The sequence below is a fragment of the Saccopteryx leptura genome, chromosome 3, assembly GCF_036850995.1.
Source record: "Saccopteryx leptura isolate mSacLep1 chromosome 3, mSacLep1_pri_phased_curated, whole genome shotgun sequence".
NCBI lineage: Eukaryota > Metazoa > Chordata > Mammalia > Chiroptera > Emballonuridae > Saccopteryx > Saccopteryx leptura.
The window spans coordinates 357,872,473-357,888,702 of NC_089505.1; the positions used below are offsets into that span (position 1 = coordinate 357,872,473).

Genomic DNA, 16,230 nt, shown 5'->3' on the forward strand with positions numbered 1-16,230 from the left:
AATCTCAGTCCTTGCCTCTCACCACTGCGCCGCACATGGCCACCTGTTGCTCCCCTCGCGCCCTGAGCCGAGTTGCAAACCGCCGCTAGAGTTCGTTCTAATTCCCCAGAGCAGAGGCTAGCCGCGAAGCCCAACGCTCCGCGCCCGCCGATCCTCAGGTAAGCAGAGTCGCAGCGGAGCCACCCCATGCAGGGTTCCTTTTGTTTTCTCTCCGCGCTCGGAGTGTCAAGAGCAGACCCCAGACAGCACGCCCTCGCTCTCGCTCTGCTCCTGCGCGCTCGCTCCCAGCTCACTCCCGGGAGATACCGACGCGTCCAGATGCCCACGGAGGGGAAACCGGTCCATCGGGCAGTTAACGAACGGCGCCGACAGCTTGCCCGGTGAGATCCATTCTAAACCGTCCCCTGGATCCCGAATCCCGAATCCCTTAGAGATCCGTTGCCGAGCACTGTTGCAGGAGCGCCGCGCCCCAAACGCAAGTTCACGTTCCGAGGCCGCAGGCGGCGGGCAGGGAGAGCCCGCTGCCTGTGCTCTAAAGCGCTCCAGGGAGCCAGGGGCCGGCGGCGGTTAGGGACGTGCTCCCGCCGGCAGAGCCAGCGTCCCGACTCCGAAAGTGAGCCGCCTCGCTTCCGAGGGACTTGCCCTCGAGGGCCGCAGTGCTGTGCATTTCTTCGAGGCTGAGAATGAACCCCAGCCAAGGCCAGCCCTGCAGGAGTTCAAGTCAGTTCCCGGGGCGTCGGTTTGTGTATCGGCTCGTAAGGAAAAAAGTTGAAGGATCTTTAGGCAACCTCGAACCTGGCGAAGAGGAAATCTCGGAATCTTCCCCCAACAAAATCACCTAATTTCAAGTCGTTATATAACTGCGGGCTTTTTCTTAGCCTTCCTACCCCCAAGCCCTCTCATTACTATTCCAGGAATAAAATGTGTCTCGCTTTTAAAACATTTTTTCAGTTGTTACTATATCCCTGAGCCCAAACACGAAGGAAGGCGCAGGCGGCGCCCTGGGCGCTCTGGCGGCCCCACCCGCGCGCTGCCCCTAGCGCTGCGGGAGCGACGCGGGGTCCCGAGTGCCGCCCGCGAAGGGCGAGCAGCCGCTCCCCGCAGTCCCCCCGGCCGCCACTCCACGTGGTCAGGATCAACAGTTTGTTGAGCTCATCAGTGACACCTTGAACTTTTCATAAAGAAAATGGGTATTGCACCGGGAGGGTTCGGCCGCCGCGCCGGGTCGTGCTTAATATTCAACGATGTCGCTTGCGCCACCCCCCTCCTCCCTTCACAGAAATTCCACCGACTCCGTTACTGGGCTCAGACTTTTAAGTTAATTTACTGCCTTCCCCCCGCCCCCCACCTTGGCTAGGAACCAGCGCTTTTAGGGCTAGCGTCCTCCCCACCCCAGCTTCCGCCTGAAAATGACATTTCGCCGGCGTCACGGGAGGGGGCTGAATTTCACTTTGTAACTTTCTACGGAACCCGAGCCCGGGTGGCAGCTCGGGTGGTGGTATCGTATGCAAATACGCATGCTGACGTTACAGATCATGTGGGTTTTGGCGTAGATTCCCCACTGATCGAGACATTTTTTCCCCTTTTTTTTCCTTCTTTTTTTTTTTTTTTCTTTTTAAAATTTTGGCCACTGTCCTCCGTACGAGGGCTTTTCCTGTCTGTCTGTCCGGCGGGCGGGCTTTGCCCCTCTTTCCCACGGAGCCCGAGTCGGGCGGCCGGTGGGGAGTGGGGAGTGGGTGGGGGCAGCCAGCAGAGTTCCATTTTGGAACGCCCGTGCCGCGTCTCCGCGCTCCCAGCCCGGGTCCCCGCGTTCCCAGCCCAGCGCAGGTAAGAAACTTCGCCTCGGCGGCCCGCACCCCCCGCGGGCGCCGCCAGCCGCGAGCCCCGCACGCCCCGCACGCCGGGCGCCGGCCACTCCAGCCCAACTTTCCCACCGCCGCCGCCGCCGCCGCCGCGGCTCCCGAAATGTGTTGTTAATGGGACTTGGCCGGGCTCGTGGTCGGAAGGGGGGCGCGGGAAGGGGGGCGCGTGCGCTTTTCGCGGGGGGGAGGAAGTAAGTGGATCGGGGGTGGGGGGGAGATTTTTTTAAAGAGTTTTGATTACAAGTTTGGATAAATGGGAGCCAGCCCGAGAGGAGGAGGAGGAAAAACATGTCTACGTTTCCCTGTGTCGACATAAGCCACAAAAAAATATGGCGTCCGCTTTCGACAGGGCGTTACGTAGACCCGACTGAATTTTTATTTATTTATTTCGTGGCCGGCTCCCTCCCCTTCTTGGCCCAACTGCGGCGCTTTGTGCAAACGGGGCAGGTCCCGCGGGGACTCCACCGGGACGTGGCCCAGCCTCGGCGGGTCTGGGCCGGCGGGGGGCTGCGTGTGGGGCTGCCCTCCCTCCCCCGCTCTCCCCTCTTCTCCCCTCGCCTGGTGACGATTCGCCGTAATGTGGTGGCAGGAAGCATGACGCCGTGGGATGCGGCTGCCTCTCCTCTCTCGGCGCTCCCGGTGGCTGCAGACAGCGGGCGCGCGGCGCGGGCGGGCGCCCGAGCTACCTGCCGCGGGCAGGGCCGGAACGCGGCGCTGTCCCCACGCCCCGCTCAGGTGTCGGGGCGCCCGCCTGGGGGGGGGGCGCGGGGACCACGCGCGCGGGGTCCCCGGCCTGGCCGCAGCCCGCCTCTGCCCGCCCCAGCCCACGTTCGGCCCCGGAACGGCAGCTGGCGCTCTGCGTCTGCCCCACAAGAGGTTAATCTTTGTTGGTGTGGCAGCTTCTTTGTGGCTTCCTCAGGACTTAGTAGCCTCGCCTTTGCAAACTTGCCCTTTCTCCAGCCGCTTTGCAGGAGGCTACGGAGACGAAGATGAGCAGAAAGTTGGAAACCAGTGAACATCACAGGACAGTCCCCTTGGCCTCGTAGTTGTGCAGTGCTCGGAGGCAGAGCAGGAGCCTCGGAGGCTGGTTGGTTAGTCTGGGGTGAAAACTTGGGGGAAGCCAAGTTGTAATTTGCTCAGGCTTCCACCTGACTGATGAGCTGCCAGGCCAGTGGGGGTCTCTGCCTTCAGCCCTTGCACGCTGGCCTTTTGTTTGTTCCGGAGGTGGGGAGGAGTAAGGTGGGGGAAATCGTGACCTTCTCTGGACCCGTCCCATTTAAAAGAGTCGCTGCCAAGCTTGGGCCCCAGAATCACTGTCCTTTCAGGCCTGAGAAATCTTCTCCTACCTGATCTCTGATGATCACCTTCTCTCTTCACATTAGCATCTCCCCAGGTCCGAATCAGGCCCTCTTGGGCAGGATTTGGGGGGCAAGAACCCCTCCTCTTCATCCTTTGGTTCACTCAGACCTCCTTCAATTACCCTCGTAAAACGTGGACAGATGCAGACACACATACACACTCTCACTCCTTTATAGAAAGCAGAAATTAATGCCTGTTGAAGCGAAGGGGGCGAGGTCCTGAAAGCTCTTCAAGATTTCAAACAGTGACTTTCTGTCTGTGAGGGCTCTGAGTTTAAGCAGTTCAGTCCCAGGGCAGTAATGTCAAAAAGCATTTGGATGACAACCAAGTGGGATAAATAGCTTGTAAAATGGCATGTTTAATAGTAAAAATAAATTAATGGAGCTGTCAAGTGCTTGAATGTGTCTAACATAAAGGCTTGATTTAAGTTTAAAGGGAAAGTTATAGAGAAGTGTATACATATCTTCCTCTGAGGGCAAAGGGGAAAAATTCTACCAGTAAAATCGGAATGTGTCACTGACAATAACTGGACCTGTGAACTGTGGGGCTATCATTACCGTTTAAAAGCTCTGCTCCGTGCTTGTCCTCTTGTGCACCGTACCTTTTAGCCAAGTTTGATGTCAACTAAGGATCCACCTGAAGTTAACAACTACCTCTTAAGGGGAAAATTCAGCAGCCAAGGTTTTAAGGTAAATCAGATAGTTAGTCCTCACTTGATCTCATCAATAGGTTCATGGAAACTACAGCTTTACTCGCAACGACTCACAAGGAAACCAGTTTGATGGCAGGCTAATTGACATACACGAGAGTTAAGTGCCGATAGTCCATCGGTAATCACAAAAACTCACCAGATTTCTAAATAAAGACCCCAGATACTTCTAGTATTAAACATTGAAATAAATGTGAGCTCTGCGTTAATTTAGGAAAGATTAATAAGAATAAGTAAGAGAATTCTTTTTTCTACTCAGTGCAGTTCAGAATCGCAGGTGACTGGCCGTAGCCTGTTCTGACAGCTCAGGGAGCATGGCACAAGCCCACCTTGCATCCGGGCCACTCACACTCACTCAGATGGGCACGATTAGAACTGCTTCTCCTGACGTGCCCATCTTTGGGGTGTAGGAGAAACCCATAGAGACATGGGGAGAGCTCACAAACCCCACACAGACAGTGGCCCGTGCTGGGAATCAGTTTGTTTGTTTTTTCTCATCAATGGAATGACATCATTTGAGCACCTGCTGTATATTTTATAATCCCCCATTTAAAGAAAAAGATCAACATGACATAACTGTTTGTTGGCACTCAAGAAGGGTATTCTCCCTGATGTGTCTGCAGTCTATCTTGATGTGCCCCCAAGGGGCTGAAAGGTGACTCCACACCAAGTGTCTCATTCACATCAGGGCCATGGGATGTGGTGGGTTGCTGCACCTTTGACAAAAAGAATAATGACAGTGTTTGATAACAATTGCTAACACTATTTCAGTATGCCTGGCACGATGCTACACATTTTACATGCTTTATCATTCCATTCCCACCATAACCCTATGAGATTTGTACTGCCATGATCCCTAGTTTACAGGTGAAGAAACGGAGGCTCAGAGAGGTGAAGAAAGTTGCCCAAAGCTGCACAGCAAAAAGTGAAGTCAGCATTCGGAGCCTGGCCTTACTTTTTAGCTTAATTACCCCGTTATAGCAGCTCCCTGGATCCTGGAAGACCCAGTTCAAATGGAGAGAAAAGGGTCAGGCACAGGCAGGAAAGAGGGGACCGTGGCCACTACCCTGTGGTCTGAACTCAAAGGAATCATCCTGAGTTTCATCATTCCTTTATTCATTTATTTACCAGCTATGTGTTGATATCTTTGTCCCTTCAACAGCCAGCATGCTCATCTAATAGGAGCCTGCAGTCACTTAACTTTTATATGCCAGGAGCCATTCTAAGTATGTCTGATCAAACAGTTTCGTCTTTGTGAAAGTTCTGTGAGACATGTCCTCTCATTCTCTTTCTGTAAATGAGGCAGGGGAGATACAGAGAGGTTCTCTAACTTGGGGCCCAAGACCGAACAGCTGGGAAGTGGGCACGGCGTGCACTCCACGCCCCGGTGCGGTGCGGTGCGGTGCTCCAGACGCTGTGGGAATGCTGGTGAGGGGAGCCTCGTACCGCCAGGAATTTGAGCAGACTGGCAGGGAAACACTCACTAGGCCACGTCAAGCAGGATTAAGTAAGTGTTGTAATTGAGAAAAGTAACTCCACGGAAGCACAGCAAGGGGCATGATTACTCTGCTGAGAGAAAGAACCGTGGGGGACAGCCTAGTGTGGGTGGCGTCGGAACGGACCCATGAACGAGAAGGAGAAATGTCTGGAGGCGTATCCGACATCAGCGTACTCAGCTGCTAGCCACAGAAACCCTGCCCACCGGTTACTTCACCAGATAGGGACTCATTTTTGTCCAACGACAAGGGTGGGTGGGACAATGCCTCCGCTGTACCAGTGGGAACCTAGACTGTCTTTCCACTCTGCCATCAGCCCCAGGTCTATGGTCTCATGGTGAGAAGGTGGCTGCTGCGTCTCCAGGCCTCACTTCTGCATTCCAAGAGACAGTAGGATGGCTTCACTGTTACATCTGGGAAGGAACACGTCTCTGAGGGACCTCTGTCCTTAGCTCATTGACCACAACTCAGCTCATTGCCACAGGGACCCACAAACCTACGAAGGAGAGGCAATCATATTTTTAGTTAGGCGCTTTGCTGTTACGAACAAATAGCTGTGCAACTTGTAAGCCGGAATTAAATTGGCAGATACAGTGGGTGTGGCCTAAGGTGAGAAGAGGAAGAAAGGTATTCAGGATGAAAACTGCGTCCTGGGAGCTGTGTGTATCCTGGAGAGGTGGAGAAGGGGTGCAGGGGAACTTGTCAACGAGATGATATCAGATTTGGGGGTACTTGGGAGCAATGTCAGGTTGCTGAAGAGGGAATGTCGTGAAATAAGAAGGAGAGACTGGCGGCGTTGTGGGGACAATCACTTGGTTCTTGCTTGAAATAAAATGAGTTCTGGAAAGTTTCAGGCCAGGGCACCAGTTCTGCCTTAGGGCAAAAAAAACAGCGTGCAATAAGAAAGTGAGGGAGGGTGGGAAGATTTTCTATTAGGTCCTGCTGGTAAGAATCCAAAATTAACCCAATGTTAGTGGGCTGTTACCAGGAGGTAACTAGCTCTCCTTTCATAGTTACTCAGTGGGACTGAAAACAGGACAAGGGGTACCAGTTACTCCCCAAACACTACGCCTGCCCTACTCCTGACGCTCAGGTCCTCGGTCCTACCTGCAGCCCCACCACTCATTAGCAGAATAACTGGGGTCGTGACCCTTCACCTTTCCTTTAAAGGCAGGAGATGACAGCAGAGGGCCTCAGAGGCACTGCTGTTAGGTTTCCCACATGGGACTACCCCACAGGGACCCATATCCCTGATTCTCTGCTCAATTTACCAGCTGTATGACTTTGGACTGTTACTTACCTCTCTAATCCTCAGTTTCCTTGTCTCTCAAAAACGGAGATCATTCTGGTAGCTAGCTGCCTTGTAGGTTGCTATGAAGCTCAAGAAGAAAAGGGCTTAGCAAGCACCTACCACATAGATTGTGTTCAGTAAATGTTACATATTATCACCATCATCACCACCTCCACCGTCATCATTGCCGTCACCTCTGGGAAGTGACTTTATTGTAATATCCTTGAGGTACCGAGTAATGTACACGCATGGATTTTATCACTGATTCTGAAACCCAGACTGTCCCTAGCTCATTGCCATTCTCCTCCATCCCCCCACCATGCACACATGCATTCTCCTGGGCTATTGCAGGTTCAGCGTTCAGATACTGCAGTATGTTGTGTCATGGTCAAATCCAGACACTTTTGAAAGAATGCTTGGCTACAACATGTGCTTGTGGCAAACAATAAAGTGGATGTCGCTCTTTGTATTTATTGAGAGGGTAGTTTCATTTTTAACTGAAAAAAAAAGAAAGAAAATCCCCGCCGATTCCCTTCCTCCACCGTTCTCGAAGGCGCCCACCCTACATCAAACAGGTTGTGATTTTAAGAACATCCACCACGATCTGTTTCCTAGTCTTAGGCTGATAGTCATGCATTTAAGAGGGGCTGATTGGCAGTAGTATTGTGTGTGTGTGTGTGTGTGTGTGTGTGTGTGTAACAACCCCCCCCCCAAGGAGAAAAACAGTCCTGACAACAGCATACGAGTTTCCACCCAAACTTTACAATGGAATAGTGAAGACCAGGCCAGAACCAGTTTTCCTGCTGACACCTATCTCTACCCCCAGGTGGACAAGCTGCCTGTTAAAAGCCAAAATTCACACACTTTCTTCCTCTTTCTTCTCCACTTCCAGTCCCCTAGTACCAGAAACACTTGCCGGAGATTAAATCTTATTACACAATGTTTCACTGGGATTGTATTTAACACCTAGAATCTGCAGTGAATGAAATGCCTGTGCTATTACTCATGGGGGATCGATACTGAGGAGTGTGACCCAGACATTTACTTTGGTGTACAAGGTCTGTGGTATATTTTAGGGGTGCAGAGGATTGGTTTGGGATGAAAAAGTGGGACGTGCATGCTGGGTTGACCTTCCTGGGCTTAAAGCCATATGGAGGGTTGAGGGAGTTGACCTTGTAGGGGGAAACCAGCAAAAGCCTGGGAACCATTTGCTGTCAGTTTCAGTGTGGGGAGTGGATTCATGTCTCCCTGGGGCCTCAGAGAGTGGCCAGATGGAGTTAGTACTTCTTTGGGAGAGAACCCTCCCTGTTGGGGGCCCATGAAAGACTGTGGCAGAGAAGGAGCGAGTTCTCCAGAGGGGCTGGGGGGGGAAGAGGTGAATGAAGTTCCTGGGCTACAGGTCCTCCTTGGCCTGGTTGGATTCCTGCAGCTGCAGCTTCTGGGCTTGAAAACATCTGCAGAAAACTGAGGAAGGACCAGAAGTCTAAATTAAGGAGGCAGCATGCATGCATGCGCGTGCAAACGTGACGGTTTAAATCCGCATTGCAGAGAGGGGAGAAAAGCACTCCTCAGTGGGGCTGACACTTGTGTCCCCCTGGGGCCATCTTGACAGCCTTGTCCACTCTGGCTGGTGAGATGGAATGAATGAATGCGAAGTTCCCTTCACACACAGATGCACCACAGACTCACAGTGTTCATCATCTTCCGAAGAGCAGCAGCTCCCAAACACTGGGTACCTACTACAGTGGTTCCCTCTTGTCCACGGAGAATATGGCCCAAGGCTCCCGTGGATGCCTGAGACCACAGATAGAACCTTATACATACTGTTCTTTTCTGTACATACATGTAATAGAGTCTAATTTATAAATCAGGCACAGTAAAAGATTAGAAACAATAACTAATAATAAAAATAGAACAGTTATAACAATGGACTGTAACACAAGTTTTGTGAATGTGGCATTATTAACTAAAATAAAGGTGCTTTGAACACAAGCACATCAGTACTGCAGCAATCTGGTAACCCAGTAAGGGGGGCGGGGGACATATATACAGTGGGGTACGCTGGACAAAAGGATGGTTCACGTCCCAGGCAGGGCGGAGAGGGACAGCACGCGGTTTCGTCATCAACTCAGAACAGCATGCAATTTAAAACTTACGAACTGTTTATTTCTGGAACTTTCTATTTAATATTTTTGGACACCAGGTTGACTGGGATCACTGAAATGGCGAAAAGCGAAACCGTGACGGACGTCACTCAGCCTGACGGTGCGGGGCGCGCGGAGAGCGGGGAGAAAGGCCCCTTCTAAAGACAGGCTATCGGCGCTCAGAGGAGTCAGGGAGAAGGTAGCCGATCCGCGTTCAAACTGCCATCACTCTGGTTCCAAAGTGCTCAGTCGTCACCAGGTCTTTCTGGAGCCTTCTGGAGGCCAGCCCCACGGCAGCCCAGAAGGAAGTGTGAGTTGGGGAGAAGGTCCAGTTTTAGAACGTGCTTCTGGACTGTCTGCTTTTCTGCTCAAGGGGTGGGAAGGTCTGTGTGCGCGTGCGCGTGCGCGTGCATGTCTGTACGCGAGTTCAGTCCAGACAGGAGGGAATTCCAAATCTGCCTGTTAAGCTTAGCACCCCCTCGCCGCCGCCACCACCAAAGACAATTAATTCTAAAGCCGTAGTTGGTGTCTCTAACAGAGCGTTCTCCAGGGGGCACTGCACCCTCTCCACCCTCTGCTCCTCGGAGAAGGAATCCCAGTGGGCTGGAAGCCGCAAAGTTGGAGACGGAGGAGCAGCTGGGTGCTACTTTCAGGATGCTCGGCAGCCTCGTCAGCCAATGGGGGACGGGGATGCAGGCGTTGGGAGGGTGCAGAATGGCTGTGTTGCTGTTTTTATGCAATAACAGAGGATCATTGTAATTGGGAGCCTGTGAATCATAACACGTCTGCCTATAGCTCTTTCCAGCTATAGAGCCATTTAGTTAAGTAGCACACAGAAAATCCCTTTCAGCTGATATTACTTTCCTGCTGTTCTTAAAAATATAAGACGGAGCTGAATTGCTCTAACGACAAAGTCATCTCAGGCTCCCCCGTCGCTGGGTGTACCCAGAGCCCCCATGCAATCTCCTGGCCTGTGGAGGAGGATATTTAGAAATCATTTGCATTCACATCTCACTCTTGTCTTTTGGAAATGGCTCCTTTAAGACATTTGCACACAGCCAGGGCAGAGCTGGATGTCACCGCCGAGTTGTTTATGGTGGGTGGTGGTCCAAGTGGGCCAGGGAGAGGCCAGGATGTCAGCGCTGGCAGGCGTGGGGTGTCTTTGCTTTTTTGTAGGAGAGTGGAGTGGAGGGATATGGACTGACAGCTAGAAGCTAGAAAAAGAGATTGCCTCTCTGCCAAGAAATTGTGGGGAAGGGCTGGTGGTCACTGCTCCAGGCAGGAGGGAGAGAAGCACAGACCCTCCCCAAACTGCCCCTAACAGAGAGCGCTGAGGTTTCGTTGTCCAGTGGAACGGCCCGTGATTTTCTTGCGTGGAACTTTGTGTTGCAGAGTTGATTCTGAGTACACAGTGACTTCGCCCAGAGCCACACAGTTCAGGACAGCTGGAAGATTCCCATTGTTTCCAAAACAAGGGCTCTTGGGCACACAGAACCAAAGTGGAGTCGGTTTGGTATTGGTCACTGGGTTACTGGTAGACATTCCGAAGACTGAGGGTTGAGCTCGGACACCACTCAGAAATGGTATTGGGCCTGACCAGGCGGTGGCACAGTGAATAGAGTGTCGGACTGGGGCACGGAGGGCCCAGGTTCAAGACCCCGAGGTCGCCAGCTTGAGCACGGGCTCCTCTGGTTTAAGCAAAGCTCACCAGCTTGGGCCCAAGGTCCCTGGCTTGAGCAAGGGGTCACTCACTCTGCTGTAGCCCCCCCCCCCATCAAAGCATATATGAGAAATCAATCAATGAACAACTAAGGTGCCACAAGAAAGAATAGATGCTTCTCATCTCTCTCCCTTCCTGTCTGTCTGTCCCTTTCTCTGTTTCTGTCACAAAATAAAATAAAAATAGTTAAAGAAAAAGAAAGGAAAGAAATGGTATTGGGGGTCTCCTGGTACAAAGTCTAATGTTTTCTGAGCTCCCTAGAGAAAGGCATGGGGTGTGTGTGTGAGAATAATAGTAACATGGTACATGAGTATGGTCAAGGAATGTACTAGCTGGAAGAAACCTTAGGGGTCACCCATCCCAGCTTGGGGAAACTGAGGCTCAGAGAGGTAAGGGAATTTGCCCAAGGTGACATGATCACACGGTGGAATATTGCTTTTCCTCTTCTGCACAGCCTAGCATAGGCCCTTTCATTTCCTCAGGCTATCCCTGACCAGAACTCCGCCACAGCACCTCCCTCTTCTTTCCCTCTGTCCAATCACCAAGCACCTGCTGGAGGAAGAAAACAGACACCCCTGCCCTCAGGAAGGTCACAGTCACTAGGCACTTAGCAACAACTGCAATGATCGTCAGAGCTAGCTCTTAGTAACATCAGAAGCACAATGCTGAGTGTTTTTTTGTGAGTTAGCTCATGACACTCCTAACAGATGTGGGGACTGTTATTCCCATGTATACAGCAAGTGAAGAAGCACAGAGTAGAGAAGTCCTTTGTCTGAGGTTTCTGGAAACCAGCCTTACACTACACTAGCCTCTCCTGCCCTCCATGCACCCGCTGCTCTGGTGAGAGGGCTGTGGCTCCTCCCCCACTGATTAGAACTAGTTAGTGGTGGAGCCACCAGCCAGCACTGACTGAGGACTACAGCAAGAATGGGCGTGTGTCCAGGGCTTGACAAAGGGCTTTCTCATGCATAGGGGTTTTTTAATTGAATTCATTGAATGCTAACTGTGTAGAGGCTCCACACACCCTCACACCACAGCCCAGGTAATTTGTACAGCAACCATGCTGAGCAGCAAGTGTGAAGGGCAGAGCCAGAGCGCCAGCATATGGCTGTGGAATCCCAGCGCTGGAGCGGTATTCTCCACATCAGGCAGGCTGCAGCCAGAAGTCGCTGATGGACGGGGAGTCCTGTGCGAGCAGGAACAGGTCGTTGAGGGACATGAAGTCAGAGCATAGTACTAGCAATAGCCATTAAATAATAGCTTGAGGTGTAATTTACATTCCTTAAAATTCACCCATTTCAAGTACACAGTTCATCAATTTTTAGTGTATTTTCAGAGTTGTGCAACTGTCACCACAGTCTAAGTCTGGAACATTTCCATCATCCCCAAAAGAGATTCTGTGCCCATTCTTAGTAATCACTTCGCATCCCCTTGTTTGACTTCCTGTCCCGCCGCCATAGGCAACTCCTAATCTACTTTCTGCCTCTATAGTTTTGCTCTGACTGGACATTTCACACAGAAAGGATTATAATATGTTATAATATGTGGTCTCCTGTGTTTGACCTCTTTCACCAAGTGTGACGTTCTTGAGGTTCATCCACGTTGCAGCATGAACCCGTGTTTCATTATTTTATGGCTAAATAATATTCCATTGTATGAACATACCACATTTATTCGTCTGCTAGGGATGCTATAACAAAACACCAGAAACTGGGTGGCCGAAACAACAGACATGTATTTTTTCACAGTTCCAGAGGCTGCGAGTCCAAGATCAAGGTGTCAGCAGGTTTGATTTGTTAAGTGGCCTCTCTTCTTGGCCGCCATCTCTCTGTGTCCTTGGTCTTTTCTCTGTGCACACCCATCCCTGGCATCTTCGTCCACATTTCTTCCTTTTTAAAGACACCAGTCAGATTGGGTTAGAGCCCACCCAACAGCTTCCTTTTAACTTAATCACGTCTTGGAAGACTTTATCTCCAAATACAGTTACATTCCGAGACACGGGGACTGGGGCTTCAACATGAGAATTGAGGGGGGCACAGTTTAGCCCATGTTACCATATTTTGTTTATCCATTCGCCAGTCAACAGTTGGGTTGTGTCTACACTGTGGCCATTGTAATGACACTGCAGTGAACATTTGTGTACAATCTTCATGGGGATGTGTGTCTGCATTTCTCCTGGGAAGATATCTAGGGGTGGAATTTTCTGGGTCATGCGGTAACTGTGTGTCACATTTTGAGAGACTGCCAAACTTCTCCAAAGTGCTGTATGAGAGTTCAGATTTCTCCCTATCCTCGCCAACCCTCTGTATTGTCATAAACCTCGTTTTGCAGGTGAGGAAACCGAGGCATGGGGTGGGAAAGGTCAGTCACAGGACTAAAGGGTGGAGGAGCAGGAGCCCCCACACATACCCCTCTAGCCAGTTCACCACTCAGGGCCTGGACTAGAGTGAAACAAACAACAGTGGCCAGTGTGAAATTTAAGGTGGCACTCACTCTCAGGCTCTCACGGTACAGAGTTGGCACCCAGGAGGGAGTGCCTCCTTAAATTTTGTGTGCGCTTGCCTCACCCTTGTCCTGGCCTTGCCCTCATCCCGCTCCTTGTCTGTAAGGCACTGTGCTCAGTGTTTCTGGGGGGAGGGAAGGGAAGGGACACAAAGAAGACCAAGCCACTGCCCTAAAGATGTGGCCACACACACAGCCTGCTGAGGCAGACAGTCTGCTCCTAGGGTGGCTGGCGGTGCACATTACAAAGGGTGATGCCTGTGAAAAACAACACAGCTCCTGACATCTGGAAATGCCACCGGTACCCTTGTGTTATCATTAACACCTCCCTGCTGAGAGGCTTCCTCTGAGTCACTCTAGTTTGAGGGACATCCTTGTGCCTTGGATCTTTGAGTAGGGCGCCTCACCCCACAGAAGGGACCATCACCCAGTGACCAGGAGGAGGGCTGGGACAAAGGAAACTGTCTACCCAGGCTGTCCTCAGACCTGCTGAGCCTGTCCTGGGAGTGGTGGGTCACCCACAGAGCCCAGTACCGGCTTCACTCCAGCTCTTGTTAGTTCCAAAGCCAATGTGCTGTCTCAGTGCTCCCAGCTGTGAGAACGTACCTGATGGGTAGTACGTCGGGGGCCCAGGTGAGGCAGGTAGCGGGCAGCTTTGGGTCCTTTCTGCTTAGTTGATCAGGCCCCTGGCTTTCCCCAGCTGGAAGAAGGGGCCCTGTCAGAGGCGATGGTTGCAATCAGACCAGCCTGCTGGCCTTTCAGGGTTGGGGAGGGGTGCACTGATTGATCCTGGTAGGAGATTTGGAGAAACAACTTCAAGATTTATGGATATAGGGCCAGGCCTGTTGGCTCAGTGGTAGAGCATCGGCCCAGCGTGTAGAAGTCCCAGGTTCGATTCCTAGCCAGCGCACACAGAAGAAGCGCCCATCTGCTTCTCTACCCTTCCCCCTCTCCTTCCTCTCTCTCTCTCTTCCCCTCCTGCAGCCAAGGTTCCATTGGAGCCAGTTGGCCTGGGCACTGAGGATGGCTCCATGGCCTCTACCTCAGGTGCTAGAATGGCTCCAGTTGCAACAGAGCAGTGCCCTAGATGGGCAGAATATCGCCCCCTAGTGGGCTTGCCTGGTGGATCTCGGTCAGGCACATGCAGGAATCTGTCTCTCTGCTTCCTGGCTTTTCACTTCAGAAAAATACAAAAAAATATATAGATATAGAAGATAGTTATCAGTTACTCCCCTCCCCAAATGGTAGAAATGATGAAGCTTGCTCAGTTCAGTCAAAAGCCATATAGATTCTGCACATGGTTTAAATGGACTCACCTCTCTTAATAACTGAAGCTCGTAAAACTTATTTCGGGAGAAAGTGGCTTGCTAACAGCACCACAGGATGAAAGGTGTTAAGATCTCCAGCTGGTGCCCTCCCCAGCCCTGTGCACACGCCATGCCTGGCACACACCTGCTGGCACACCCAGACATGAGCTGTAGGGTCACTGTGCATCTTGGAAGCCTGCTCTGTGTACCATTCCCATACATGGTGGTTTCATGTATGTGCCGGGGCCATGAAGAGACCTCAGGCTTGCTGGGAAACCAAGGCTTTACGCTTTGATTTCCCACATCCCCACTCCCCACCCTCTGCTACCTGAACACCTAGCTCTGGCTGAGCGGTTGCTCAATAAATACTCATTTAATTGATAAGCAGAATTGAACAAAAGAGAGTCTGTGTGTGTTGAAACAGGAAGTCATGCTGGGCCTAAATATCCAAAGTGAATACTCTTTCAGAGTTGATTTGTGTGTGTGTGTGTGTGTGTATATGTGTGTGTGTGTTTCAATAATAGGAAAAGAGAAAGTCCTATAGGAAGGAATACATATGGTGTCTGTCTCCATTCTCTCCCTGCATTAACTTCACTGACGTGTGGTTCTAAAACCAAATCTGGCCATGTTTCATTACTCTCCTAAAAACCTCCCCTGGTCACAAGTTGCCCAGAATTCACAAATCCAAAGAGCTTTTATAGGTAGCTTAAAAGAGTGGGGGGGGGGATCAAGTGCAGGTCAACAGGAAGTGGTGGGGAATACGTCCAAGTCAAAAAAGCACATGCCCAATCTAAAGGCATTCACATCCATCTATTTAAATGGGCATTTCCATCGTCCGTTCTGAGGACTGCCACTTAGTAACTCCTAACCCATAGGATCAAGTCCAAACCCCTGCCCCCGGCATGATGGCTCTTCAAGAGCTGACCTCTACCTACAGGGCATTTTGTGCTATAACCACTTCCCCCTCTGCCATATGCCCCACACTTCTGCTGTACAGGTCTGACACCTGAACCCCAATTGTGCCAACTTCTGTCCCCTTTCAGTCATTTCCGCATGCTGGTCCTTCTCTCTGGAAAGACTCCTCTCCAAACTTAGCAGACCCCCTCTCTGAGGGGGGTCTTGCCCTCCCCTCAGAGAGGCTAGTGTGCCCTAGAAATAACCCCTTAGAAATCTTCCCACCTGGGTTTTGATCTGTTGCACATCTGTGTCCCTGAAAATCTATGCACTACCCTCCACTTCAAGGGAGAGCTTCCTCCTTGTTGCCAAGGTTCCAGCACCAGCACAGGGCCAGCCAGCTGCGCAGGTTCACAAGGAGTGTCTCTCAAGTGATTGGATGGTTATATGATGAGTAAATTCACCAGAGCCTGTTCGGAAGCCTGAGCTCCAGGTCAGGACAAGTTAGGGAAATGAGTTGCTGCTCACTGCTGCCCCTGGTGGCAGGTCCTCGCCACCAACTAGAAGAACAGTCAATGGACTATTGCATAACAGGAAGAGCTCAAGGAAACTTCCGGTCCCTGGCTGGTTTGGTTTCAGGTTCAGGCCCTCTTAGCCAAACCGCCAGTCTGCCTGCCTGGCTGGCCCAACTGTGCTGCATCATCTGGACATCTGGCCTCTGTGGGTAGCCTGGGTCCACATCCTGCCTCTGACTTGGCTTTTTACCCTTGTCTCCACCTTCCTGTTTGGCACCTAGAGCAAGATCACAGGTGTTGTTGCAGGGTCTTACTACTGCTTCCAACGTTCAGCTTTCTTTTGACTGTGTCTTAACTTAGACCAAACTCTAACAGTGGTTAGGGAGGAAGGAAATGGACCAATCGAATGCCTGCTGTATGCCAGCCATTGA

At 51.5% G+C, this 16,230-nt stretch overlaps 1 protein-coding gene across 1 annotated transcript in view; it reads left to right on the forward strand.

Annotated features, from left to right (window-relative positions):
- Positions 1-1,623: 1,623 nt before the first annotated feature.
- ZHX2 (zinc fingers and homeoboxes 2) overlaps positions 1,624-16,230 on the forward strand; it is a 143,546-nt gene continuing 128,939 nt past the window's right edge. The window contains exon 1 of the mRNA XM_066379423.1: positions 1,624-1,827. The gene's annotated coding sequence lies outside the window, so the exon portion shown is untranslated. The remainder of the gene's footprint in view (positions 1,828-16,230) is intronic.